Raw genomic sequence first — 22,955 nt, forward strand, 5'->3', positions numbered from 1 at the left:
AGAAGAATTGGAGAGACCACAGTACGTCTAGTGTGTCTAGTGTCTGTTGAAATGATGGATGTATAACATATTGATTGACTAGTGCCCGCAGCATTTGCTGACCTGGATGAAATTCAGCCAAGTGCTCCTAAATTTTAGTTTCGTTCTAGTGATCAGGTTGCTCTGTTCAAGTAGTATGTTTCATAAATTTCCCTCATGTTGATTCCATGTTGGCAAGTGCGATTTGGATGCTGGGTAATTATATGAATGATTATCATGCTAGTAATGTGCGAGTTATTGGACAATTCAAGAATATCTATCAACTTTGAAACTAGATTTCTGCTGTAGGATGTATTCACCAGGAGGTACTCACAAGTACTTCCTAATTTGAACTAAAATCATGACACTTATTTTGAAACAGAGGGAGTAGTTATCAATTCCAAAACTAGAACTTATTCATCCAACCAACCATGTCACTATGACTGGGTAACTACAGCTGTGAGATAACTGTAGGATATAGGTAGATAACGACATGATTACCGCAGCTGATGGATCTAGCGAGAATCACTGATATTCATCTCGGCATCGGACAGGGTACCGTGCAAATCGTCCCACAGCAAGTCTCCCCCTCATCCGCCATCCACCACTAGCAAAACAAAAAAGTTTTAAAGGTCGGACTAGTGACCAAACCGATCAAGCACTCAGTTTGCCAGTACCCTGACATGCCTATTTCATCAAACTTCTCTCCAAGAGATCGGTCCACAACATGTGCACAAGCGCTTTCAAAAACTTGCCATCTGTGCAAGATGTGATCATGGACTCGAAGCTCCAACTAACAGCCACAGCAGTAAATGTGCATTTGATGACAGCTCCTTCAGAAGTAGCAGCAAAATCGTCCTCACATACATGGAGCTTTGTGTATGAGTTGTTGATTTATCCCCTGGGTCTCCTCCAAAAGAGCATGATATATATCTAACTACTAAAATCGAATTCCCATTATTGGCCCTCATTTTTTATGTCAGTAAGCTTCAGAACAGTTTGGCTCAATTTGAAAATAGTGAAGTTCTGCAATACATTCAGAACAACACTGATTAAGCACAAAAAATAACAGAAGACAGTAAACATAAAGTTCGCAAGATACTTACTGTTGCACTTGATATTAGTATGAACGCTGCCGCAAATTTTGGGAAGGCTGTTGCTACCACGAAACGCTAGAATTAGGAGCTTGTCCTGCAGGTGGCTCTGCTGGAACTATTGATGTATTTGGGGCTGCACTGGCTTCATTTGTAAATTCAAGGCAATGATAATATGTTTCTCGTATTGAGGAACTTTGTCCCTCATGTCAGGCTGGATACTACTCTTGCTAATTTGCAGCATTTGTAATACACGGCCCAATATTATTTTAAAGCTCTTCAGTCTATCATACTGCTCAGATGGTATTCGAAGTGGTATAATGCTGTCAATATGCTGTAGCTTCACACATATTTTATTGAACAACTCACTGAGTTCTGCAAAGTATTGGTCCTTCTGTTAGAGTTATAATATAAGGCATGTACTCCTTTATATTTATCCCGTTGTATAAAGGGTTTCCTGCATATGTTCCACACCTGTACATGTATATATATCGGCCTATGGCCTCATGGGAATACAAGTTGCATATTTCCTAACATGATATTAGAGCTAGGTCAATTTTTTGCACGCTGCAACTCGTGCTGTTGATCCACCTCGCTGTGGCCGCCGCGACTACCCTATCTGTGGCCGCCACTCCTTTTTCTCTATCACCGCTGCCTCTCTGCGCCTGCTAATCCCCCCGCAGGTCAATCCCAGCCGGCGCATGTCCCCTCGTCCAGCCCGCTCGTGATCCATCCCAGCCAGCGCGCAGGTCAATCCCACGCGCTCCTCTGGCCCCGATCAAGCCGACCGACTGCTGCTGATCTCCGCCGCCAGGAGTGCCACCCGTCACCAATCTTCGCTGTCCTCGCGCCCTCGCGCCCTCGTCAGATTCTGCCGCCAGCCGCCGTTCCGTTTCATCCGCTCCTGTGATTCAGATCGAAGTTGCCACCTTCCGTCAGTCCAGATCAAGCAGCCGCCGCTCCAGTCTTCCTGTCGCACGCAAGCTGCTGCAGATCGAGACTCCTATAGTCTGCCTCAAAAAAAAATAGGCACGATGTCTCAGTCCTCAGGTTATGTTGCTGTCCCTCGCTGTCCGGTGATCTTCGATGGTACTAACTACACTCCTTCCTTCAGCCAGTCCTTCCTTCAAGATTTTTGCCTGCGGATCTCTCTCTTCAAAACATATATATCTTTCGGCAGTTCACTGGCTTCATGCGCATTCACATGCGTGGCATCCGTCTCTAGGGTGTTCTTTCTGGCGAGGTCTGCTGTCCGCCACGTCTGGTTCCTCCGGTGGCTCCTATTCCGCCGACTCCACCGGTTCTTCCTCCGGATGCTAATCAGGCCGCCAAGGATGCGGCTAAGCTTGCTGATGAGGCTGCTGATCGTGCTTATGATGAGAGGGTTTTGGCTTATGAGGAGGCTCTTCAGACGTATCATGGTGCTCTGTCTGTTTACACCCAGTGGCTTGATGATGATGCTCGTGCTGCAGCTGTTCTCACTGCTAGTGTTCTGCCTTAGTTTGCTTCTGAGTTTCTGGGTCTTCCTACTGTCTTTGAGATGTGGACCCGTCTTCGTCAGCGCTATCAGCCCTCTGGTGATGCCTTATACCTTTCTGTGGTCCGTCAGGAGCATGCTCTTCAGCAGGGTGACTCTACTGTTGATGACTTCTATGCACAGAGTTCTGCTATCTGGTGCCAGCTTGATTCTCTCCGCAGTGCTGGTTGTCGTACCTGCCCCTGTTGCCAGGCTGTCCAGGCCAATTTGGAGTTTCATCGCGTCTATGAGTTCCTGTCTCGGCTCCGTAAGGAGTTTGAGCCCCGACGTGCTCAGTTGTTTGCTCGTGGCCGTATTTCTCTCATGGAGGCGCTTTTTGAGATTCGTGCTGAGGAGACTCGCTTACGTGGTGCTGGTTTGCTGGAGGTTCCCTCTGTGCTCGCTACTCGTGCTCCTACGCCACCTGCTGCACCGACCCCTTCTCGCTCGAGTGCTCCGCCGCTCTTGCCCACTCCTTCTGGAGGCTCAGGTCGCCCCCATCCACATTGCGACTATTGCAACAATGATGGTCATCTTGAGTCTCAGTGCTACACGAAGAAGAAACACCTGCGCAAGGCACGATCATCATCTTCAAGGACTTCGTCATCTACCTCGACAACTTCAGCCATTGCTTTGACTGACCAGGATATTCTGAGACTTAAGCGTCTGCTCGCGGCTTCAGGTTCTTCCTCGACGGGTACTGCTGGTTCTGTGACTGATGCTTCCCGCACTAAGCAATCACCCTCTACACAGTCAGGTACATCCCCATGGGTTCTGGACTCTGGAGCTTCTTTTCATATGTCTTCTCATTCTTCCACTTTGTCCTCTCTTTGATCACTGGATTCTCCTGTTCATGTCTTCACTGCTGATGGTACTCCACTTTCTGTTGCTAGTAGAGGCAATCTTACCACTCCTTCTTATTATGTTCCTGAGGTTGCTCATGTTCCTCGACTTACCATGAATCTGTTTTCTGCTAGTCAACTTACTGATTCTGGTTGTCGCGTCATCCTTGACGTTGACTCTTGTTCTGTCCAGGACCGTCGCACGCACACTCTGGTTGGGGCTGGCCCTCGCCGCCGTGATTCTCAGGGTCTTTGGGAGTTGGACTGGCTTCATGTTCCTTCCGCTGCCACCACCATCGCCAGTTCTTCCGCTTCTGTCGCCTCCGTTATTGGTTCCTTCCAGCAGTGGCATCATCGACTTGGTCATCTGTGTGGTTCTCGGTTGTCTTCTTTAGTTCGTCGAGGTCTTCTGGGGTCTGTCTCAGGAGATGTCTCTTTAGAGTGTCAGGGTTGTCGTCTTGGCAAGCAGATTCAGTTACCATATTCACATAGTGAGTCAGTGTCCAAGCGTCCTTTCGATTTAGTCCATTCTGATGTATGGGGTCCGGCCCCTTTCGCTTTAAAAGGTGGTCATAAATACTATATTATTTTCATAGATGATTTCTCTCGTTACACATGGCTTTATTTCATGACTTCTCGTTCTGAGGTGTTGTCTATTTATAAGCATTTTGCTGCCATGGTTCATACTCAGTTCTCTTCACCCATTCGTGTTTTTCGTGCTGACTCCGCTGGCGAGTATATCTCTAAGATGTTGTGTGGTGTTCTTGCTGAGCAAGGGACTCCCTCTCAATTCTCTTGTCCTGGTGCTCATACTCAGAATGGTGTGGCTGAGCGAAAGCATCGACATCTTCTTGAGACGGCTCGTGCATTGATGATTGCTGCCTCTCTCCCGCCTCATTTTTGGGTTGAGGCCGTCTCCACATCCACCTATCTTATCAATATACAGCCTTCCGCTACTCTACAGGGTGGTGTTCCTTTCGAGCGACTTTTTGATCGTTCTCCCAATTATTCGATGCTTTGCTCGTTTGGTTGTGTTTGCTATGTTCTTCTTGCCCCTCGCGAACGCACCAAACTGACCGCTCAGTCTGTTGAGTGTGTCTTCTTAGGCTACAGTGATGAGCATAAGGGCTATCATTGTTGGGATCCTATCGGTTGTCGGATGCGTATCTCTCGAGACGTGACTTTTGATGAGTCTCGTCCCTTCTACCCACGCCCATCTTCCTCGACTTTTTCAGTGCATGATATCTCTTTCCTCACTTTTCCTGACTCACCTATCACCCCCGTCAAGCATGTACCTCTCCGTTCCACTTCCTCTCCTTCTCCACCTCTAGTTGATTTGCAGCCACCATCCTCCCCGGTCTCCTCGCCTAGCATGTCACCGGGTTCTCCACCTTCATCTCCGGTGACTTCCTCCCCGGTCTCCTCTCCCAGCATGTCACCGGATTCTACACCTTCATCTTCGGTGACTTCTTCGTCGCCACCCCCCGATTCTACCTTGACGATTCCTCCTTCTATTATTCCATCTTTTCCTCAGCATTACACTCATCGTCCACGACCAGTCGATGCCTCTGTGGATGAGTCGTCATCTTCCTCTCAGCCTACTTATGGCTTGCGTTCTCGTCCTCGTCCGCCTGTTGATCGCTTTGGATTTCCCACCGCTGGTGCTGCTGTTCTTGAGCCGACTTCTTACCGTCAGGCTGTTGTTCATCCTGAATGGCAGTTTGCGATGGCAAAGGAGATTGCTGCTCTTGAACGCATTGGTACCTGGGATCTTGTTTCTCTTCCTCCCGGAGTCCGTCCGATCACTTGTAAGTGGGTCTACAAGGTTAAGACTCGCTCCGATGGTTCTCTTGAGCGTCACAAAGCTCGTCTTGTGGCTCATGGTTTTCAACAGGAGCACGATCGTGATTATGACGAGACTTTTGCTCCTGTGGCCCATATGACCACTGTTCGTACACTTCTTGCCGTTGCCTCTGCACGCCACTGGTCTATATCTCAGCTTGATGTTAAGAATGCCTTTCTTAATGGTGAGCTGCGTGAGGAGGTGTACATGCAGCCACCAGCTGGGTATTCTGTTCCTGATGGCATGGTATGTCGTCTTTGTCGCTCTCTCTATGGCCTTAAGCAAGCCCCCTGCGCATGGTTTGAGCGCTTTGCCTCTGTGATCACTGCTGGTGGTTTTTCAGCAAGTGCTCATGATCCAGCATTGTTTATTCACCTTTCTCCTCGTGGTCGGACTCTTCTTCTTCTCTATGTTGATGACATGATCATCACGGGGGATGACCCCGAGTATATTGCCTTTGTAAAGGCCCGTCTTAGTGCGCAGTTTCTTATGTCTGATCTTGGACCTCTTCGCTACTTTCTTGGGATTGAAGTCTCTTCTACCTCTGATGGCTTTTTTATATCCCAGGAAAAGTATATCCAGGATCTTCTTGCTCGTGCTGCTCTTACTGACGAGCGCGTTGTTGAGACTCCTATGGAGCTCAATGTTCACCTCCGTGCTACTGATGGTGCTCCTCTCCCTGGCCCGACGCGTTATCGTCATCTTGTTGGCAGTCTTGTCTATCTAGTTGTCACTCGTCTGGACATCTCTTATCCGGTTCATATTCTGAGTCAGTTTGTCTCTGCTCCCACCTCGGTTCACTATAGTCATCTCCTTCGTGTTCTCCGATATCTTCGAGGCACGATCTCTCACCGTCTATTCTTTCCTCGCTCCAGTTCTTTACAGCTTCAGGCCTATTCGGATGCTACGTGGGCTAGTGATCCTTCAGATCGCCGTTCACTTTCTGCTTACTGTGTTTTTCTTGGTGGTTCTCTCATTGCCTGGAAGACGAAGAAACAGCTTGCAGTTTCCCATTCGAGTGCCGAGGCTGAGTTGCAAGCAATGGCTCTTTTGACGGCAGAGGTGACTTGGTTACGGTGGTTACTTCAGGATTTTGGTGTTTCTGTCACTACACCGACTCTGCTCTTATCTGATAGTACAGGTGCTATCAGCATTGCGCGCGATCCTGTGAAGCATGAGCTCACCAAGCATATTGGTGTTGATGCTTTCTATGTGCGTGCTGGTGTGCAGGATCAGGTTATTGCTCTTCAGTATGTGCCTTCCGAATTACAGTTGGCAGATTTCCTAACGAAGGCCCAGACTAGAGCACAACATGGCTTTTATCTCTCCAAACTCAGTGTTGTTCATCCACCATGAGTTTAAGGGGGGTGTTAGAGTTATAATATAAGTCATGTACCCCTTTGTATTTATCCCGTTGTATAAGGGGTTTCCTGCATATGTTCCACACCTGTACATGTATATATATCGGCCTATGGCCTCATGGGAATACAAGTTGCATATTTCCTAACACCTTCAACATCTTAATCTGTCAACAACAAAGACCACATACACGCATAAATTTGGTGCAGAAGCTATATATATAGAGATGAAAACAGAACAGCTAGTAGACCATGGTTTGTCATTAAGTCAGCGAATATGGCACTGGCAAGATATTTCAAGTAGCTTTTAGAAGCATACAAATCTAAAACAAAATAAGAAAATATGATGCCCATTAAATAAAATAAAAATTACTAACTGCCTTGAGGCTTTACTATATCTGGATACTCTATATGGTTGTATGTTCCATACACTGCATTCATACTGAATTCTGTATACAAATAATATATATCTTACAAGACGACTACCAGACTGTAGTGCATCTACACGCTTGCTGTATGAAACTCCCGAAGAGGAATTTGTTGGTATACACACCAAAAAGAAAAAGAGATGGGCAACATGAAGTGATAAAAGGCCCCAACATCCAACATATGGCGTGTTGTTTCATCTTCGAACAATCGGGCAATCTTAACCTCTTTGTTATAGGGGCTACTGCCTACGAATTTTAGGAAGTTCCAAGGAAAGGAGTGCCAAAAAGGATGATATCAGTGTCATGTCTTACCATTAGATATATCTCCTCTTGCCAATAATCATCTGCACCTGCATGGCCTGTTTGAGAAGTAGAGTCCGTGGATGCTGCATAAAAAGCAAGGTACTCGAAGAGTATCACGATACAATGAACAAACCAACAAATAAACAGCTACATGTACATTGTAGGATGGAATGCAGGGGCAATTGGAAAAGTTGTGAACTAATCAAACAATCACAGGAGATCAATATGGTGAGCTTAGTCATCATGATTACTACACAGTAGCGCTTTTCCAGAAAATAAGAAATCCAATGTGCTGAAGAGAAATCACGGAGATCAGTAAGGTTCATTTAGTCAACATGATGATTAACATGGTACTGGGTCACTGAACATCGCAATATATAATTCCATCACTAACCACCGTAGTTCAGGCAAAAGAAGAGTGAAATGCAGTTTTGAAGTTTTAGGACTAACTTTACACCCCTCGATAGTTCTAGGACCTGTGACGCATTTCACTTGTCAGAAAACGTATAGTTGCATATGAATTATGAATCCGGTTGTCATCTTTGAAGAAGTTTCAAAAAGATTTAAAGCTAGTTCATGTAGCACAAACATTAATTTCAGTATGAGTCGTACTTAGGGCAAACCCAGTGCAGTGATGCCGGTTGTATCTGAAACATGCCACTTAGGCAAGGTCCAAATACCATTGGGGAAGTCTAGTCAGTGAGGAAATAATAATTATTTTTCTCTCATAGAACATACTAAATGGCAGCTCCATTAGATACAATACTTAAGATATAAGCCATAGGAAGAGTTGTATCTAAACACATATTTAATGAATATGATACAACACAAGATACACTGCAGCGGGAGTGCCCTAAGAGTTCAATAAGAGTTAGGATCCAGGAATCCAGGTTGTAGTCTAGTAAGGACCTTGTATTATAGTCCAACATAACTGTTAGCACGAGAATAAAGGGTGTTGGGCTCCTGATGGGCAACACACATTTTCCCCCAAACTTTTCTATGTAAGTAGGCGAAAATAATGAGAGGCCAGATCAATAAGCTAGTTTAAACTGCACAAGGAATGTAAGGCCACAACAGGAAGATAGTGAAAATAATGAGAGGCCAGATCAATAAGATATAAGAACATGGAGAAAAAATATACGAGAACAATAAGAGCATACGATGAATCCACAAAGAAAATATGTGTGAGAACTTACTACTAGAGGAAACTTCTTGCTCATCCATGTTATTTTGTTGCAAGAGCATGCCTCCTGAAGTTTGATTTCTTTGCGGCATGGAGGATTGTGGCTGCATCCTTAATTGTTGTTGTAGTTGGTTAGGCTGAGACTGGAACTGTGACATAAGATGTTGTGACTGTTGGAGTTGGTTGTGTTGAGACTGAGGTTGCATCAAACCCATTGGAGGCTGCTGAGCCTGCTGTTGTGGTTGTGGTTGCTGAGCTTTTGTTTGTAGCATATGCACCTGCTGCATGCTTAACACATTAAGCACAGTTCCAAGAAGCTGCTGCTGCTGCTGCAGAATCCACATGTTTGCCTGAGAGCCGGATTGCTGTGGCTCATGCAAAGACACATATTGCTGGTTCAACATATGTTGTGTTTGTTGGACATTCAAAAGATTATTTGACTGAACTGGTAGCCTCTGTTGCTGCTGCATCTCCACAGCACCATTCTGTTGACCAATTAGCTGATTTTGTTGTAAATTTGGCTGCTGTCCCATCAACTGTTGTTGTTTCTGTTGTAGAATATTCGGCTATTGATGAATGGAGCCCTGTGCTTGTTTCTACTGCCTCCAAACAGATTTTTGAGGTTGCTCGAGTAATGATTGCACAGAATGTTGTACGGAATTCAATTGATTATGTTGATTAAAACTCTGAGTAGCCGACTGCATGGCCGTTAGCTGTGTCTGTGGAGCGGTGGACTGCCCAGGGTGAAGGCCAGATGACATTTGCATCATGGATTGCTGTGAAGATTGCATTTGTGTTGGCTGCAACAAAGATTGCTGCTGCTGGATATGCGGTTGCAGTAGTGAATTATGCTGCAATTTCTGCTTCATCAACATTTGCTGCTGCTGATAAATTAATTGATGAGATTCTTTTTGTTGTTGCCTTCCTGCCATTTGCCTTTGTGCAGCATAAACATTTTGTGAAGTGCCTTGCGCCAAGCCATTATTCATTATGTTCTGTGGCATGAAAGACACATTCTGCATCGTTGATGTTTGGTTGACACCGGGCAAGTTCTGCCCGATGTTAGTGAGTAAAGAAGCTTGTACAGACGTATACGTATTTGGCTGCCAGGCCTGTTGCTGAGACATTGCAAATTTGTGTGTGTATGAGATTAGAATTACTTCAAAATAATTGACATAATTTTTTATTTTTCCTAATCAGAATAATACATGAGCAAAAGAAAGGAGGTAATTTTTGGGGGGATTTATGGTTAAAGAAGAAAATAGGAGTTCTTTTGAATTTCAAGTATTCAGTTTCACCAATAAGATACGGAGACTTGCTTCACATTTGGAATTACACAAAAAGATTTTTCATCGGAAAGAGGTCTGCGAGACTTTTGAGAAAACGTCGATATTTGCTGGCTTATTTGGCAAAGAAAAATAGAGTGCGTTATAAGAAATTAATCGATCAATTGAATATTCGGGAAGGAAATTGCTGATGTCTGTGCTTGATTACTGCCTTGTGGAGGAAGTCCAGGAGTTGTTTTAGAACAGGTAGCATATGTTTTTCAAGAAAGTATCTTGTGAACAAAATACATCTTGTGGAAAGCTGAGAGGCAAGTCACATTTTGATGGAAATATGCCCTAGAGGCAATAATAAAAGCATTATTATTATATTTCCTTGTTCATGATAATTGTCTTTATTCATGCTATAATTGTGTTATCCGGAAATCGTAATACATGTGTGAATAATAGACACCAACATGTCCCTAGTAAGCCTCTAGTTGACTAGCTCGTTGATCAACAGATAGTCATGGTTTCCTGACTATGGACATTGGATGTCATTGATAACGAGATCACATCATTAGGAGAATGATGTGATGGCAAGACCCAATCCTAAACATAGCACAAGATCATATAGTTCGTTTGCTAGAGTTTTCCAATGTCAAGTGTCTTTTCCTTAGACCATGAGATCGTGTAACTCCCGGATACCGTAGGAGTGCTTTGGGTATACCAAACGCCACAACGTAACTGGGTGACTATAAAGGTATACTACGGGTATCTCTGAAAGTGTCTGTTGGGTTGACACGGATCAAGACTGGGATTTGTCACTCCGTATGACGGAAAGGTATCACTGGGCCCACTCGGTAATGCATCATCATAATGAGCTCAAAGTGACCAAGTGTCTGGTCACGGGATCATGCATTACGGTACGAGTAAAGTGACTTGCCAGTAACGAGATTGAACGAGGTATTGGGATACCGATGATCGGATCTCGGGCAAGTAACATACCGATTGACAAAGGGAATTGTATACGGGGTTGCTTGAATCCTCGACATCGTGGTTCATCCGATGAGATCATCGAGGAGCATGTGGGAGCCAACATGGGTATCCAGATCCTGTTGTTGGTTATTGACCGGAGAGCGATCTCGGTCATGTCTACATGTCTCCCGAACCCGTAGGGTCTACACACTTAAGGTTCGGTGACGCTAGGGTTATAGGGATATGTATATGCAGTAACCCGAATGTTGTTCGGAGTCCCGGATGAGATCCCGGACGTCAAGAGGAGTTCCGAAATGGTCCGGAGGTAAAGAATTATATATAGGAAGTGCTATTTCGGCCATCGGGACAAGTTTCGGGGTCACCGGTATTGTATCGGGACCACCGGAAGGGTCCCGGGGGTCCACCGGGTGGGGCCACCTGTCCCGGGGGGCCACATGGGCTGTAGGGGGTGCGCCTTGGCCTACATGGTCCAAGGGCACCAGCCCCAAGAGGCCCATGCGCCTAGGGTTTCAAGGAGGGAAGAGTCCCAAAGGGGGAAGGCACCCCTAGGTGCCTTGGGGAGGAGGGATTCCTCCCCTTGGCCGCACCCCCTAGGAGATTAGATCTCCTAGGGCCGGTGCCCCCCCCTTGGCCCTCCTATATATAGTGGGGAGATGGAGGACTTCTTACCTTGATCTTTGGTGCCTCCCTCTCCCTCTCCCACACATCCTCCTCCTCCATAGTGCTTGGCGAAGCCCTGCCGGAGTACTGCAGCTCCATCACCACCACGCCGTCGTGTTGCTGCTGGAGCCATCTTCCTCGACCTCTCCTTCCCCCTTGCTGGATCAAGAAGGAGGAGACGTTGCGCTGACCGTACGTGTGTTGAACGCGGAGGTGCCGTCCGTTCGGTGCTAGGATCTCCGGTGATTTGGATCACGTCGTGTACGACTACCTCATCCCCGTTATTTGAACGCTTCCGCTCGCGATCTACAAAGGTATGTAGATGCATCCGATTACTCGTTGCTAGATGAACTCATAGATGGATCTTGGTGAAACCGTAGGAAAATTTTTGTTTTCTGCAACGTTCCCCAAAAGTGGCATCATGAGCTAGGTCTATGCGTAGTTCTCTTGCACGAGTAGAACACAATTTGTTGTGGGCGTTGATGTTGTCAACTTTCTTGCCGCTACTAGTCTTATCTTGCTTCAACGGTATTGTGGGATGATGCGGCCCGGACCAACCTTACACGTACGCTTACGTGAGACCGGTTCCACCGACTAACATGCACAAGTTGCATAAAGGTGGCTGGCGGGTGTCTATCTCTCCCACTTTAGTTGGAGCGGATTCGATGAAAAGGGTCCTTATGAAGGGTAAATAGAAGTTGACAAATCACGTTGTGGCTTTCACGTAGGTAAGAAAACATTCTTGCTAGAACCCTATTTCAGCCACGTAAAACTTGCAACAACAATTAGAGGACGTCTAACTTGTTTTTGCAGCAAGTGCTTTGTGATATGATATGGCCAAAGTTGTGATGAATGATGAATGATCTATATGTAATGTATGAGATGTTCATGCTATTGTAATAGGAATCACGACTTGCATGTCGATGAGTATGACAACCGGCAGGAGCCATAGGAGTTGTCTTTATTTTTTGTATGACCTGCGTGTCATTGAGAAACACCATGTAAATTACTTTACTTTATTGCTAAATGCGTTAGCCATAGTAGTAGAAGTAATAGTTGCCGAGCAACTTCATGGAGACACAATGATGGAGATCATGATGATGGAGATCATGGTGTCATGCCAGTGACAAGATGATCATGGAGCCCCAAGATGGAGATCAAAGGAGCTTTGTGATATTGGCCATATCATGTCACTATTATTATTTGATTGCATGTGATGTTTATCATGTTTTTCATCTTGTTTACTTAGAACGACGGTAGTAAATAAGATGATCCCTCATAATAATTTCAAGAAAGTGTTCCCCCTAATTGTGCACCGTTGCGACAGTTCATTGTTTCGAAGCACCACGTGATGATCGGGTGTGATAGATTCGAACGTTCACATACAACGGGTGTAAGACAGATTTACACATGCAAACACTTAGGTTGACTTGACGAGCCTAGCATGTGTACAGACATGGCCTCGGAACACAGAAGACCGAAAGGTCGAGCATGAGTCGTATAGAAGATACGATCAACATGAAGATGTTCACCGACGTTGACTAGTCCGTCTCACGTGATGATCGGACACGGCCTAGTTAACTTGGATCATGTTATACTTAGATGACAGGAGGGATGTCTATCTAAGTGGGAGTTCATTGAATAATTTGATTAGATGAACTTAATTATCATGAACTTAGTCTAAATATTTTACAATATGTCTTGTAGATCAAATGGCCAACGTAGTCCTCAACTTCAACGCGTTCCTAGAGAAAACCAAGCTGAAAGACGATGGCAGCAACTACACGGACTGGGTCCAGAACCTGAGGATCATCCTCATAGCTGCCAAGAAAGATTATGTCCTACAAGCACCGCTAGGTGACGCACCTATTCTCCCTGCAGAACAAGACGTTATGAACGCTTGGTAGGCACGTACTGATGACTACTCCCTCGTTCAGTGCGGCATGCTTTACAGCTTAGAGCCGGGGCTCCAAAAGCGTTTTGAGAGACACGGAGCATATGAGATGTTTGAAGAGCTGAAAATGGTTTTTCAAGCTCATGCCCTGGTTGAGAGATATGAAGTCTCCGACAAATTCTTCAGCTGTAAGATGGAGGAAAATAGTTCTGTCAGTGAGCACATACTCACTATGTCTGGGTTACATAACCGCTTGACTCAGCTGGGAGTTAATCTCCCGGATGACGCGGTCATTGACAGAATCCTTCAGTCGCTTCCACCGAGCTACAAGAGCTTTGTGATGAACTTCAATATGCAGGGGATGGAAAAGACCATTCCTGAAGTATTTGCTATGCTAAAATCAACAGAGGTAGAAGTCAAGAAGGAACATCAAGTGTTGATGGTCAATAAAACCACTAAGTTCAAGAAGGGCAAGGGTAAAAAGAACTTCAAGAAGGACGGCAAGGGAGTTGCCGCGCCCGGCAAGCAAGCTGCCGGGAAGAAGCCAAAGAATGGACCCAAGCCCGAGACTAAGTGCTTTTATTGCAAGGAAAGTGGTCACTAGAAGCGGAACTGCCCCAAATACTTAGCGGACAAGAAGGCCGGCAAAACAAAAGGTATATGTGATATACATGTAATTGATATGTACCTTACCAGTACTCGTAGTAGCTCCTGGGTATTTGATACCGGTGCAGTTGCTCACATTTGTAACTCAAAGAAGGAGCTTTGGAATAAGCGGAGACTGGCGAAGGACGAGGTGACCATGCGCGTCGGGAATGGTTCCAAGGTCGATGTGATCGCCGTCGGCACGCTAGCTCTACATTTACCTTCGGGATTAGTTTTAAACCTTAATAATTGTTATTTAGTGCCAGCTTTGAGCATAAACATTGTATCGGGATCTCGTTTAATTCGAGATGGCTACTCATTTAAATCTGAGAATAATGGTTGTTCTATTTATATGAGAGATATGTTTTATGATCATGCTCCGATGGTGAATGGTTTATTCTTAATGAATCTCGAGCGTAATGCTACATATATTCATAGTGTGAGTACCAAAAGATGTAAGGTTGATAATGATAGTCCCACATACTTGTGGCACTGCCGCCTTGGTCACATAGGTGTCAAACGCATGAAGAAGCTCCATGCAGATGGACTTTTAGAGTCTCTTGGTTACGAATCATTTGACACGTGCGAACCATGCCTCATGGGTAAAATGACCAAGACTCCGTTCTCAGGGACAATGGAGCGAGCAACCAACTTATTGGAAATCATACATACTGATGTGTGCGGTGCAATGAGTGTTGAGGCTCGTGGTGGCTATCGTTATGTTCTCACCCTCACTGATGACTTGAGTAGATATGGGTATGTCTACTTAATGAAACACAAGTCTGAGACCTTTGAAAAGTTCAAAGAATTTCAGAGTGAGGTTGAGAATCAACGTGACAGGAAAATCAAGTTCCTGCGATCAGATCGTGGAGGAGAATACTTGAGTCACGAGTTTGGCACACACTTAAGAAAATATGGAATAGCTTCACAACTCACGCTGCCTGGAACACCTCAGCGTAATGGTGTGTCCGAACGTCGTAATCGCACTCTATTAGATATGGTGCAATCTATGATGTCTCTTACCGATTTACCGCTATCTTTTTGGGGGTATGCTTTAGAGACTGCCGCATTCACTTTAAATAGGGCTCCGTTGAAATCCGTTGAGACGACACTGTTTGAATTATGGTTTGGGAAGAAACCTAAGCTATCATTTCTAAAAGTTTGGGGATGCGATGCTTATGTCAGGAAACTTCAACCTGAAAAGCTCGAACCCAAGTCGGAAAAATGCGTCTTCATAGGATACCCTAAAGAAACTATTGGGTATACCTTCTACCTCAGATCCGAAGGCAAGATCTTTATTGCCAAGAATGGGTCCTTTCTAGAGAAAGAGTTTCTCTTGAAAGAAGTAAGTGGGAGGAAAGTAGAACTTGATGAAGTATTACCTCTTGAACCGGAAAATGGCGCAACTCAAGAAAATGTTCCTGAGGTGCCTGCACCGACTAGAGAGGAAGTTAATGATGATGATCAAGATACTTCTGATCAAGCTCCTACTGAAATTCGAAGGTCCACAAGGACACGTTCCGCACCAGAGTGGTACGGCAACCCTGTCTTGGAAATCATGTTGTTAGACAACGGTGAACCTTCGAACTATGAAGAAGCGATGGCGGGCCCGGATTCCGACAAATGGCTGGAAGCCATGAAATCCGAGATAGGATCCATGTATGAAAACGAAGTATGGACTTTAACTGACTTGCCCGTTGAGCGGTGAGCCATAGAAAATAAATGGATCTTTAAGAAGAAGACAGACGCGGATGGTAATGTGACCATCTATAAAGCTCGGCTTGTCTCTAAGGGTTATCGACAAGTTCAAGGGGTTGACTACGATGAGACTTTCTCACCGGTAGCGAAGCTAAAGTCCGTCCGAATCATGTTAGCAATTGCCGCATTCTATGATTATGAAATATGGCAAATGGACGTCAAAACGGCATTCCTTAATGGTTTCCTTAAGGAAGAATTGTATATGATGTAGCCGGAAGGTTTTGTCGATCCTAAAAATGCTGACAAGGTGTGCAAGATCCAACGCTCGATTTATGGGCTGGTGCAAGCATCTCGGAGTTGGAACATTCGCTTTGATGAGATGATCAAAGCGTTTGGGTTTACGCAGACTTATGGAGAAGCCTGCGTTTACAAGAAAGTGAGTGGGAGCTCTGTAGCATTTCTCATATTATATATAGATGACATACTTTTGATGGGAAATGATATAGAACTCTTAGACATCATAAAGGCCTACTTGAATAAGAATTTTTCAATGAAGGACCTTGGAGAAGCTGCTTATATATTAGGCATCAAGATCTACAGAGATAGATCAAGACGCCTCATAGGTTTTTCACAAAGCACATACCTTGATAAGATATTGAAGAAGTTCAATATGGATCAGTCTAAGAAGGGGTTTTTGCCTGTGTTACAAGGTCTGAAATTGAGCTCAGCTCAATGTCCGACCACGACAGAAGATGTAGAAGAGATGAGTGGCATCCCCTATGCCTCAGCCATAGGTTCTATTATGTATGCCATGCTGTGTATCAGACCTGATGTAAACCTTGCCGTAAGTTTGGTAGGAAGGTACCAAAGTAATCCCGGCAAGGAACACTGGACAGCGGTCAAGAATATCCTGAAGTACCTGAAAAGGACTAAGGAAATGTTTCTCTTATATGGAGGTGACGAAGAGCTCGTCGTAAAAGGATACGTCGACGCTAGCTTCGACACAGATCTGGATGACTCTAAGTCACAAACCGGATACGTGTATATTTTGAATGGTGGGGCAGTAAGCTGGTGCAGTTGCAAGCAGAGCGTCGTGGCGGGATCTACATGTGAAGCGGAGTACATGGCAGCCTCGGAGGCAGCACATGAAGCAATTTGGGTGAAGGAGTTCATCACCGACCTAGGAGTCATACCCAATGCGTCGGAGCCGATCAAGCTCTTCTTTGACAACACTGGAGCTATTGCTCTTGCCAAGGAGCCCAGGTTTCACAAGAAGACAAGGCACATCAAGCGTCGCTTCAACTCCATTCGTGAAAATGTTCAAGATGGAGACATAGATATTTGTAAAGTACACACGGACCTGAATGTAGCAGATCCGTTGACTAAACCTCTCCCTAGAGCAAAGCATGATCAACACCAGAATTCCATGGGTGTCCGATTCATCACAATGTAACTAGATTATTGACTCTAGTGCAAGTGGGAGACTGATGGAAATATGCCCTAGAGGCAATAATAAAAGCATTATTATTATATTTCCTTGTTCATGATAATTGTCTTTATTCATGCTATAATTGTGTTATCCGGAAATCGTAATACATGTGTGAATAATAGACACCAACATGTCCCTAGTAAGCCTCTAGTTGACTAGCTCGTTGATCAACAGATAGTCATGGTTTCCTGACTATGGACATTGGATGTCATTGATAACGAGATCACATCATTAGGAGAATGATGTGATGGACAAGACCCAATCCTAAACATAGCACAAGATCATATAGTTCGTTTGCTAGAGTTTTCCAATGTCAAGTGTCTTTTCCTTAGACCATGAGATCGTGTAACTCCCGGATACCGTAGGAGTGCTTTGGGTATACCAAACGTCACAACGTAACTGGGTGACTATAAAGGTATACTACGGGTATCTCTGAAAGTGTCTGTTGGGTTGACACGGATCAAGACTGGGATTTGTCACTCCGTATGACGGAAAGGTATCACTGGGCCCACTCGGTAATGCATCATCATAATGAGCTCAAAGTGACCAAGTGTCTGGTCACGGGATCATGCATTACGGTACGAGTAAAGTGACTTGCCGGTAACGAGATTGAACGAGGTATTGGGATACCGACGATCGGATCTCGGGCAAGTAACATACCGATTGACAAAGGGAATTGTATACGGGGTTGCTTGAATCCTCGACATCGTGGTTCATCCGATGAGATCATCGAGGAGCATGTGGGAGCCAACATGGGTATCCAGATCCCGCTGTTGGTTATTGACCGGTGAGCGATTTCGGTCATGTCTACATGTCTCCCGAACCCGTAGGGTCTACACACTTAAGGTTCGGTGACGCTAGGGTTATAGGGATATGTATATGCAGTAACCCGAATGTTGTTCGGAGTCCCGGATGAGATCCGGACGTCACGAGGAGTTCCGGAATGGTCCGGAGGTAAAGAATTATATATAGGAAGTGCTATTTCGGCCATCGGGACAAGTTTCGGGGTCACCGGTATTGTATCGGGACCACCGGAAGGGTCCCGGGGGTCCACCGGGTGGGGCCACCTGTCCCGGGGGGCCACATGGGCTGTAGGGGGTGCGCCTTGGCCTACATGGGCCAAGGGCACCAGCCCCAAGAGGCCCATGCGCCTAGGGTTTCAAGGAGGGAAGAGTCCCAAAGGGGGAAGGCACCCCTAGGTGCCTTGGGGAGGAGGGATTCCTCCACTTGGCCGCACCCCCTAGGAGATCAGATCTCCTAGGGCCGGCGCCCCCCCCTTGGCCCTCCTATATATAGTGGGGAGATGGAGGACTTCTTACCTTGATCTTTGGTGCCTCCCTCTCCCTCTCCCACACATCCTCCTCCTCCATAGTGCTTGGCGAAGCCCTGCCGGAGTACTGCAGCTCCATCACCACCACGCCGTCGTGCTGCTGCTGGAGCCATCTTCCTCAACCTCTCCTTCCCCCTTGCTGGATCAAGAAGGAGGAGACGTTGCGCTGACCGTACGTGTGTTGAACGCGGAGGTGCCGTCCGTTCAGCGCTAGGATCTCCGGTGATTTGGATCACGTCGTGTACGACTACCTCATCCCCGTTATTTGAACGCTTCCGCTCGCGATCTACAAAGGTATGTAGATGCATCCGATTACTCGTTGCTAGATGAACTCATAGATGGATCTTGGTGAAACCGTAGGAAAAATTTTGTTTTCTGCAACGTTCCCCAACACATTTGAGTAGTAGCAAGGAGAGAAAGAACATAATTCTACAAAGAGTTAAAGATGGTCCGATGTTACTGTAACTTAACGGTCGCAGCATTGCAAACTAACCCCAACATAAAACTAAGTTACATTTAGGCCCTGTTCTTTTGCGGCTTACAAAATAAGCCACCTCATCCCAAGCTTCTCCCATAAGCTGGCTAATGGGAGAAGCTGGGGAGTATAAGCCACCAAAAGAACTGGCCCTTAATCTACCATATGATATAATCATTCCATGAGTGTAAATTGACATCCAAGAGAGGATGATAAATTGGATTAAATTGTGCAACAATCAGTTTACTGTATATGGTACCTTGCCGGAGTTGTTTTGATTTGGAATCACATGAGCATTTCCAGGAGCCTGTTGTGTCTTCGACTCCATAGAGAGCATTTTCAGAGAAATCTTCCAGAAATAATCAGACTGAGTAATACAAAAAAATGATGTAAAGTTCTATGCCAAATTACTAATAGTGGCTTGCAACCAACAGTTCTTCTACGATTAGCAGTTTAGCACGGTCGAGAAGGTATTTCAGCTTTTAACATTTGAATTCAGAAAATGTCGTCTAAGCAGCAAAACACACTATACCTCAAATAAGCGATATGAACAGAAAATCCAAATCAAAATAGTGACAGTTTGCCCCAACTTTATCAAATAAACAAATATTCACCAGAACTGAGTTAGGCAAAATGATGAAGAGCAGACTGCTCCTAGGTTTGCCACAAATAAGTCTGATGGAAGAAATTCAAAATGAAAATAATGAGATGGCACACCGCAACCAAACAAATGCATTGGAGTTTTTTTTACCATACCGAAGACCATTCAACCAAGTGAAGGAGGTATTAAGGTATTGTTTGATTTTTAGTCTGGGATAAATGATTGTATACCGTTGTGTATCCATCCCATGGACTTGGGGTTGTACTATAGTTTAAACAGAGATAGTTTTATTTCATCTATAACAGATTCTGATGGATGGACAAATGGCATAGAAACATGAATTAGAAGAGCAACCAACTGAAGACAGTCAAGGTACAACACTACAAGATTCAACATGTGATGGATGATAACCAGGATCATGATCAGTGTTTTGGTCTATCGTTTATGTAACATAACATTAGAAATCTATACTATTAAAGGGGGGTTGCTACGTCGTCGTTTCACATACAGTCATTAATGCAAAAACAATTTGAAAACCGAGGGCCGAATCGATTTGAAAATGAAGCCATTAATGCAATTAATTAGGTCCATATAAATAGGGATTTTTTTGTGTCAAATCTATTTGAAAACCAAGCCATTAATGCAATTAGCTAATTATAGTCGGCGGTTAATTAGGTGTGTAGATAATTAGTATTAGAGATATTCTCCAACCATATGTCCCCTAATAGTATATATTTTCTCCAAAACAGCCCATAATCTACCGCTTCGCATGCACCCGGAATAATTAGTCACCAACATCGTCACAACACAGTCAACGACGCCACCGCGGCCGAGGACAATCGGTCACACGACACCGCTCTTCAAATATTGTTTCATCTCATAGCAATGCACAGGTATTTAGTTAGTACAGTAAATTATGAACTTAGATTTTGTGTGTATACTAAGTGCGAAAATGCTAAAATAACTGGACGTTAGCACACCCATGGCCCCTGTTCAAGTCCCGGCGGCACAGAAAATTGCGTTAGTTCCCAAGCATGAGAAAAAATAGGATATGTTGTAGGTGAAGAAACCTCCTTTTGTAAAGGTAAAGAAAACTTTTGCAGCTAGGGCGCAAAATAGTAAAAAATATGTGATCTGCTCCGAAGGTAGGTTAAATTACCTCATTGGTTGCTTCAGTATAGATCTTCTGTTCAAATCGCACGGCTATTTTTTGAAGATCGTTGAGTCCCTCTGGCTCAGATACTGGCAGACGCGTCTTCAGAGTCTCCATCCTACACGCATATATAATGCAAAATATGAATACGTTGGGGGATGCATTGCTTTTAAACCGCTGTGAGCAAATCTGAGATGTAAAGTGGAACGAGCAGGCAGAGCAGCCAAGCCAAGGATAGATCTCCAATTCTCAGTCATATACTCCATCCATTCCTACAAGGAATGTGGAATTTTCGTTTTGCTAAGAAGGACCAAGGAGATAAAAGCGCCCTCTGTCGAAAAAAGGACCATGGAGGAGTCATGACTCATGACTTGTGATCATGTGCATGATATCATCCTTGGGAAGGAAACATACGAGGAGCTCTAGTTTCAGAACAAAACTGCATCCCGGAACAGCACTGGTATGGTTTACCCTGGGTGATCAAACGACGAGACATGACAAACCTGCGGCTCTTGGTGAACAAACTTGTGTCAAATTGTTCAGAGCTAACGAAGTACGTACTCATTAAGCTGGATGCAAATCAGGGGGGTTTTGACTAGGAAGGAATCAAAAGGAGGCAGCAGAAACTGGGAGCAGCTAGATTGACGACGGACGAATCTGTCGGTGCCTCTATGGATCAAAGCAAGTATACACTAACCAGATCAGCTGTATTGGAAACTTACTAAGAACGGTGTGTTCTCGGTTAAGTCTATGTATCTGGATGTCATTAACTCTAGCGTTGTCCCTTCCTCGATTCACGTTTGGAGAGTAAAGGTTCCCTTACGTATCAAAGTGTTTATGTGGTTTGTGCATAAACAAGTCATTTTGACTAAGGATAACCTGGCAAAACACAACTGGACGGGCTCATCTAGGTGTAGCTTTTACGATCATAACGAAAACATCAAACACCTTTTTCTCGATTGTCCGTTGGCTAAGATTCTGTGGCGGTCGATTCATATTGCGTTTAATATTAATCAGCTCACCTCTATCAACATGTTATTTGGAACATGGCTTGATAGGGTTGATTCCGATACTGCAAGACACATTCGTGTTGGCGTTTGTGCTTTACTTTGGGCAGTATGGAACTGCAGAAATGATTTAGTATTTAACAGATCAACAAACATTCACTTTTTGCAGGTTATCTTCAGGGCCACGGCATTCATCCGTATGTGGTCGCTACTCACTCCGACGGAGGCCAGGGAGCGTTTGGTTACTGCGTCTACCCGATGGGAGATGGTAGCGCGGGATATTTTCAACCGGTTTGGATGGCGGTCATGTAATAGGATAGGCATGTAGTGCTCCTATTGTGTTTGCCAGCCGGTTGTGGCTTTGGGTTTTAGCTCTTTCGAGCTTTTTGTTTATCTTCGAACCTCGATACTTGGCGACTTTGTTACTGTACTTTGTTTTTTATAATATGAGGCGTATGCATCTTTCTGATGCAGAGGCTGGGGTAAACCCCCTTTTCGAAAAAAAAACATCAGACGGATCGATGGAAAAAATCGACGAAAAATTCCTCTCTTTTTTCTACGTGGGAAACCGAAAAAGCAATTAGAGGAAGGGGAAAGCAAATCAAACAATATCAAACGAAAGTAGGATGGGTCCCTGCATACATACATCCTCTCGACGATCCTGCTGCGCGCCTCGGGCTGGAGCTGGGCGCGCCAATCGCCTGCTCCGGTGGGGGGCGAGTCAACGGCGGCGGCGGGGTCCGACCCTTGGGTCGGCCGCCCGTCGGCGTCCATGGTTCGTATCGGCGATTCCTCGTGTATACTGGTTAGGTCACGAGGGGAGGGAGAGCCGCCCGCATCCGCTTCCGCCTTCGCCATTGGATGGAGGTGGTCTCCAAGGTGGCAGGCCCCAGTGAGGTGGTTAACTACCGCCGCCGTCTCGTATCTCTTTTCTGATTTTTTTACACAAGCATACACTGTTCCCAAATGAACCTCAGCGTACCCTATACCCGTGAGCATCTCCGAGAGACCGAGATGACATAGCAATCAGCGAAAACGTCTCCTCTAACTAAGAAAACTTTCTCACGAAAGAATGATCAAAGAGTACACAAGTGGAAGAGGCCGGAGGCAAGACACGTAAAGCTAAATGTAGATGCCTCCTTCCATGCAGATGAAGG

The 22,955-nt window shown here is 45.2% G+C and overlaps 1 pseudogene; it reads right to left on the reverse strand.

Annotated features, from left to right (window-relative positions):
• Window positions 1-1,138: 1,138 nt before the first annotated feature.
• On the reverse strand, window positions 1,139-22,572 carry LOC123044166 (mediator of RNA polymerase II transcription subunit 15a-like; annotated as a pseudogene).
• Between the last annotated feature and the right edge of the window lie 383 nt (window positions 22,573-22,955).

The sequence above is a fragment of the Triticum aestivum genome, chromosome 1A, assembly GCF_018294505.1.
Source record: "Triticum aestivum cultivar Chinese Spring chromosome 1A, IWGSC CS RefSeq v2.1, whole genome shotgun sequence".
Taxonomy (NCBI): domain Eukaryota; kingdom Viridiplantae; phylum Streptophyta; class Magnoliopsida; order Poales; family Poaceae; genus Triticum; species Triticum aestivum.